The sequence below is a fragment of the Salvelinus sp. IW2-2015 genome, linkage group LG20 (genome assembly GCF_002910315.2).
Source record: "Salvelinus sp. IW2-2015 linkage group LG20, ASM291031v2, whole genome shotgun sequence".
Classification (NCBI taxonomy): domain Eukaryota; kingdom Metazoa; phylum Chordata; class Actinopteri; order Salmoniformes; family Salmonidae; genus Salvelinus; species Salvelinus sp. IW2-2015.
In genome coordinates, this window is record NC_036860.1 from 66,092,108 (window position 1) to 66,099,570 (window position 7,463).

Here is a 7,463-nt window from a genome sequence, read left to right on the forward strand (position 1 = left end):
TACTGGGGGCAAGACGACTAAATAGACTGGAAAGACCAGGCCTAATCATATGGACAAGACAGGACTAAATCAGACTGGACAAGACAGGCACTAAATCATCTGAACAGGCACTAATCACTGGACAAGACAGGCACTAAATCAGACAGGCACTAAATATACTGGACAAGACCAGGCACTAATCAGACTGGACAGACAGGCATTAAATCACTGGACAAGACAGGCAACTAAATCAGACTGGACAAGACGCAGACTAATCATCTGGACAAGACAGGCACTAGTAGACTGGACAGACAGCTATAATCAGACTGGACGGACAGACTAAAGTAGACTGGACAAGACTAGGCATTAAATCAGACTGGAAGATCGATACAACATATAGTGGTACTGATGACAGAATTATTGCTGATGATCTTCTGAATTTCCAACACCTTTCTGATTTCAGTCATCAAACCACACTGTCTGTAGTTGAAATCTGTCAAAATACTGTCCGACTGATTTGTAATAGACAATAAATAAAAAAGTCAATTTTTTGGTTTTTGATTCATGCTACGCTAATTGATTTTCGCTGCTATGATAAGATTATTATCAATGCGTCTGGTGCTCTTGCCTTAGTTGAATTTTTACTTTGAGATTTTTTTTTCTCATTTTATTCAGATTTTTATGATTAACAAGTACAATGATTTTGACAAACGAAAACGTAATTATTGAGTGATTACTACTGTTCCATGAAAATGCGCATATGATAATCCTGTCAGCCAGTCCGTAGAATGGTAGGACAATTGTAAGCTTCCAAATTGAAACTCATGCACAGCCTACGATGTTGACACTGGTTGTGTTCATGCACATTAACGGCAATACATTTTTACAGTTAATTTATATGTCTTTAATATAAAACCCTTTTAACAATGACCCCTATGGAAATCAATGCCGTCCTACTGATTGTTCTGGCACCGGCCCTGCTGTGTCCTACATACATAGAGTTACATATAGAATATGGTGCAGAGAATATGATTCATTTAAATGATCATTCTTTTCTATGATATTTTATTAACTGACTGTAAATGATGAAGTGTTGTGCTAAGTTTGTATTTTTTTAAAGGTTTAAACGTATTCTTTAATGTAGCCTATTTATGCTTTGGAAGTTAGCTGATGAATTACCAGATCGCCCACCACCTAGTTTCCATCCTGGACAGTGTAGTGTTACTGAGTGGACTACCTGGCTAAGTAATCAAATCAGGTATGTATGTAGCCTACTCACCTCACTTGCATTCGGCGAAGTCAGTCAATTGCTTTAAATTCTTATGCTCCAGAGGAGCTTGACTCCCATGGAGGGCGCCAACGGAAACTTTGTTGATATTGTTTGTTGTGTAATGGGATACTTGCTATAACACAGAAGAGGACACACAGCCATGTACCTCAAGAATAAACTCAAACTAAGAGCTTTCAGATCTCGGTCTGAGGGCGAGAGAGAGGAGGGTGGAGTTGAGGTGTTGCCGTCCTCCACGGATTAGAACTCCGCCAGCTCCGAAATATCTCTCCCACGCATTTAGATACAGTACACTCTATGCTCCTGTAAATCGTCTGCTATGAAATAAATGTATGCACTTTGAGTTCAATACAAGCAACATGTTTATTTTCATCATTTCATCTACCCAGTTGATCTATGTGTTTATATGTGATGTCACTCCCTTCAGACGATCGGTTTTGATGGCCACCATCTATCCATCTATAGGAGATACAACAGTTAAAATGATTAGCGCTGCAGTTATGTCAGGTTGGTCATAGACTAGACATAACATGGCAACAAAAATCGGGACACTCGAATTAGTATGATATGTTATGTTTGCATAAACAGAAGGTTACTGTGGTCCTGTATGGCTCAGTTGGTTGAGTATGGACTTGCACTGCGGGTTGTGGGTTGCATTTCAGGGAGTCCATACTTAAAATATATGCTGCATGATATACATCGCTTTGGATTAAAGCGTCTGCAATGGCATATATTATATTATTAAAGGAGGATGGTTGGTTGGGGTGGCGTGTTCGAATTTCATCACAGACAACTTTAGCTAATTAGCACTTTGCCACTATTCTACTTTTTATTACTTTGCAACTACTTAGCATGTTAGCTAACCCTTCCCTACTAACTCCTAACGCCTAACTCTAACCCTAGCCTAGGTAACGTTAGCCACCTAGAACCTAGCTAACTTTAGCATCAACAAATTGGATTTCGTAACATATCATACATATTGCAATTCGTTACATTGTATGAATTTAATTCGGAACATATCATACGAAATGGATGATGGACATCCAACTTAATGCATACCTACAAACGGATTTTTGTTACTATGTTATGTCTAACCCTGAGTCTGGGAGTTTCCAAAGCATCTTAAGGCTAAATTCATCGTTAGAACCTTCGTAGGAGCATGTTAATTCTGACTGTTAAACATAACCACTGTAAGTAAAGTTGCACTTGAAACGCTCGTTATTTACCGACTGCCTCAGACACTTGTAGAACGGCTAAGTACTTTTGCCCTTCCGCATCACTTTATCACAGAATTCTCCTCTAAACATATAATCAAGCTGTTATCTGTCTCTCTTGTGACGGCAATAATGTAATGTTCAGCTAGTTGAGTTTATTTGTAGGTACATGTCTGTAATTTGTGCCTCAATATATTTTTTGATGTGTAACATGTGCACAATGAAACATATTGTAGCTTTACAAGGAATTATTCTAAGCATGGTCAGAGAGAGAGAGAGCAAAAGAGCCATGGCTTGTACATGCCAGCTCATGAGGAGAGGTTGGTGAGATCAACACAGAGAAGGCTGAATTCCTAAGACCACAGAGAATTATTGAGTTAGTTTAAGAAGAGTCCTTCGGGGGTGGGCTGCCTACATTAGCAGAAAAAGTATTTTAATTAACAAAGGTAACAAATACGTTTGGTTTACACATTTAGCATGCAGTGGGGAGACATTTTTACAGTTTTAAAAACTAATTTCTGCAATTCTACACATTTTTGCATTTACTTATGCATGTTAATTGATATCTGAGTGAGAGTGACTAACAAAATCAATGGGTGCTCTGCGTGTCCGGTCGTTAATTCGGCACGTTTCTACAAGTTTAGATAGCTGGCTAGAATAATTTCCAATGTAAAACATTTTAACTGACATGGGCTAATTGGAGTGACTGTCAGTGAGCGACATATAAAGAGGAACATCTGATACACATCCAAGTTTAGAAATTACACCTTGTGTATTCTACTATTCTAATCTTAAACAGTAAGTTGAGACACCGACTGAGTTACTCTTTTTTATTAGATCTCCTCATATGTAGCACACGCATGAGACTACTAGTCTATTTCTTCAGACTATATTTTTGATTTGATGGAATATATTTACCATAACGCATGCATTACAAAAATTAACATTACGTGGGAGGGTTTTGCAGCACTGCACAGTTAGGATGTTGGATGTTTTTAGCAATTGGATTTTAACTGAAGAAATGTGCATAGCAGCATTGTTGAGATGGAAGATATGGCGTTGTTGTCAAAGTCTTTCTTAGCTTATCATAATTCTATACGCCGGCCTAGCCTACAGATGAAGTCTGAACTGACATAGCTAAGGATGGTCTGAGCATGTTAGCCACACCATTATAGTTATTATCTGATTTGAGGTCAGACGCAACATATTCTTCTGATTGCTGCTACTCTCACTGGCTTGACCTTATAAAGGATATATAGAAAAATGCATGAAGACCATCAGATCAGATTCACCGGTTAGCCTACTTACCTTCATCAACATCCGTAAGCCTACAGTTGAGATCGAAGTTTACATACACTTAGGTTGGAGTCATTAAAATTCGTTTTTCAACCACTCCACACTTTTTTTGTTACACACTATAGTTTTGGCAAATGGGTTAGGACATCACTATTGGTGCATGACACAGTATCTTTCAACAATTGTTTTCAGACGATTATTTCACTTATATTCACTGTATCAAATTCCAGTGGGTCAGAGTTTACATACGCATTTCAGTCACTAAAAACCACACTGTCTGTAGATTGAAATACTGTCAAAAATACTGTCCGACTGATTTGTAATAGACCAAATAAATAAAAAAAGTCAACATTGGTCAATAATTACATAACTTTTTTTTGTTACATGGTGGGGTCATGAATTGGTCTAGCAGATTATTGAGTTGCAGCTGTCAGTGATAAGCATCTAAAATATGTGTGAAGATAATAATTTGAGAATAATTTAAAATGTTGAGACAAGAAGAAGGGGAGGGGTGTGTGGCGGAGATATAGGCGAAACCCTCCACAATGCAATCTCTCAGCCTTCTCCCACCAATCTCTCAGCCTTCTCCCACCAATCTCTCAGCCTTCTCCCACCAATCTCTCAGCCTTCTCCCACCAATCTCTCAGCCTTCTCCTGCACATTCATTGTGTGAATTGTTTGCCCCTTTGATTGTTTAGTTTGATAAATTCCCCATTACATATGTCACCAGTGGTACATGTACTGTTAATCCCCATAATTTGGTTACATTAATTTATGTTAATGCATGTATTAATTACAATAATCTACAGTTCTCATTCTCAGATTAGAACCATTATCCTTCACTCATGTTGCCAAACATACTCTCGTAAAACTGACCATCCTACCTTGACTTCGGCGATGTCATTTAGAATATAGCCTCCAAAACTCTACTCAACAAATTGGATGCAGCCTATCACAGTGCCATCTGTTTTGTCACCAAAGCCCCATATACTACCTACCACTGCGACCTGTACGCTCTCGTTGGCTGGCCCTCGCTTCATACTCGTCGCCAAACCCACTCCAGGTCATCTACAAGTCTCTGCTAGGTAAAGCCCCGCCTCCAGCAGGTATATCTCACTGGTCACCCCCAAAGCCAATTCTTCCTTTGGCTGCCTTTCCTTCCAGTTCTCTGCTGCCAATGACTGGAACAAACTGCAAAAACCACTGAAGCTGGAGACTCATATCTCCCTCACTAGCTTTAGGCACCAGCTGTCAGAGCATCTCACAGATCACTGCACCTGTACATAGCTCATCTGTAAATAGCTCATCCAACTACCTCATCCCCATAATGTATTTAATTATTTATTATTTATCTATCTTAATTATTTACCCCAGTATCTCTACTTGCACATTCATCTTCTGCACATCTACCATTCCAGTGTTTAATTGCTATATTGTAATTACTTCGCCACCATGGCCTATTTTTTGCCTTACCTCCCTTATCCTACCTAATTTGCACATACTGTATATAGACTTTTTCTACTGTATTATTGACTGTATGTTTGTTTATTCCATGTGTAACTCTATGTTGCTGTATGTGTCGAACTGCTTTGCTTTATCTTGGCCAGGTCGCAGTTGTAAATGAGAACTTGTTCTCAACTAGCCTACCTGGTTAAATAAAGGTGAAATAAATACATAAAGAATATTTGCAGAGTTCACAACCTGCTACACTTGTAAGAAACTATTTAGATTTATTTCATAACCATCTATGAGTTTTGTTAATATTGTGTATTATATTTTGTTTGGAGTGTTCCATGTGAGCAATGAGCATGTGTCTGTTTTTTCTGTCTGTTAATGTTAAGGGAACACGCGCAGCTGACACGCACACCTGAGCATGCATAGAAGTCGGTCTACCTGGCCTGCTGCGCGCAAATGTAGGAAAGAGCCCATTTGGGGATGTTCTGATTGTCTTAACTCACCATTTCCACCACTAATAAACTGAGTTTCTCAGTAATTTTGTCTTCACCTCACACAGTAAGGCTACGAAGTAAAAAAACAAACACGTTTTACATCCTTTGCAAATGGCCTAATTCAGTTGATTGATATGATACAATGTTGCACTTCACTAGCGATAGTTCAAGTCAAGATAGATAGAAATTGAGGCAGACAGGTGGAAGTAGAGAGATTAATGCGATTGAAAGTAGCTGGACTTTCATCCTGATATTTTCTACTGTTTTATTTGTCGACTTTGTGTATTTTGCTTGGTTTACAATGTAAGTTATAGGCCAATTTCTGCATTGGCCTATTTTTATGCTATGTCTGAGTTCCATGCATACGCTCATTTATTTTCGCTGCCTATTGATCACGGTGTATCAATGTGTCCATACGGCTGGTGCTCTTGCCTTAGTTGAATTTTTACTTTGAGATTTTTTTCCTTCATTTTAATTCAGATTTTTATGATTAACCAAGTCACAATGATTTTGACAAACGAAAACGTAATTATTGAARTGATTACTACTGTTCCATGAAAATGCGCATATGATAATCCTGTCACGCAGCTCCGTAGAAATGGTAGGACAATTGTAAGCTTCTCCAAACTTGAAACTCATGCACAGCCTACGATGTGATACACTGGTTGTGTTCATGCCACATTAAACGGCAATACATTTTTACAGTTAAATTATATGTCTTTAATATAAAACCCCTTTTAAAAACRTGACCCCCCTATGGAAATCAAATGCCCGTCCTACTGATTCGTTCTGGCACCGGCCCTGCTGTGTCCTACATACAATAGAGTTACATATCAGAATATGGTGCAGCGAATATAGTGATTCATTTAAATGATCATTCTTTTCTATGATATTTATTAACTGACTGTAAATGATGAAGTGTTGTGCTAAAGTTTGTATTTTTTTTAAAGGTTTAAACGTATTTCTTAATGTAGCCTATTTATGCTTTGGAAGTTAGCTGATGAAAYTAACCAGATCGCCCACCCACCTAGTTTCCATCCCTGGAAAACAGTGTCAGTGTTACTGAGTGGACTACCCTGGCTAAGTAAATCAAATCAGGCTATGTAATGTAGCCTACTCACCTCACTTGCATTCGGCGAAGTCCAGTCAATTGCTTTAAATTCCTTATGCTTTCCAGAGGAGCTTGACTCCCATGCGACGGCGCTCCAACGGAAACTTTGTTGATATCTGTTGTTGTGTAATGGGATACTTGGCTATAACACAGAACGAGGACACACACAGCCATGTACCTCAAGAATAAACTCAACACTAAAGAGCTTTCAGCATCTCCGGTCCTGAGGGCGAGAGAGAGGAGGGTGGAGTTGACGGTGTTGACCGCTCCCTCCCACGAGATCTAGAAACTCCGCCCAGCTCCGAAATAATACTCTCCCACGCATTTAGATACAGTACACTCTATGCTCCTGTAAATCGCTCTGCTAAATGAAATAAATGTATGCACTTTGAGTTCAATACAAGCAACATGTTTCAATTTTCATTCATTTCATCTACYCAGTTGATCTATGTGTTTATAATGTGATGTCACTCCCTTCAGACGATCGGTTTTGATGGCCCACCATCTATCCATCTATAGGAGATACAACAGTTAAAATGCATTTAGCGCTGCAGTTATGTCAGGTTGGTCTCATAGACTAGACATAACATGGTCAACAAAAATCCGGGACACTCRAATTAGTATGA

General features: G+C 38.9%; 1 protein-coding gene across 1 annotated transcript in view; it reads right to left on the reverse strand.

Annotated features, from left to right (window-relative positions):
• prlra (prolactin receptor a) overlaps positions 1–7,036 on the reverse strand; it is a 40,871-nt gene extending 33,835 nt beyond the window's left edge. Inside the window, exon 1 of the mRNA XM_070449575.1 lies at positions 6,848–7,036. The gene's annotated coding sequence lies outside the window, so the exon portion shown is untranslated. The remainder of the gene's footprint in view (positions 1–6,847) is intronic.
• Positions 7,037–7,463: the final 427 nt, after the last annotated feature.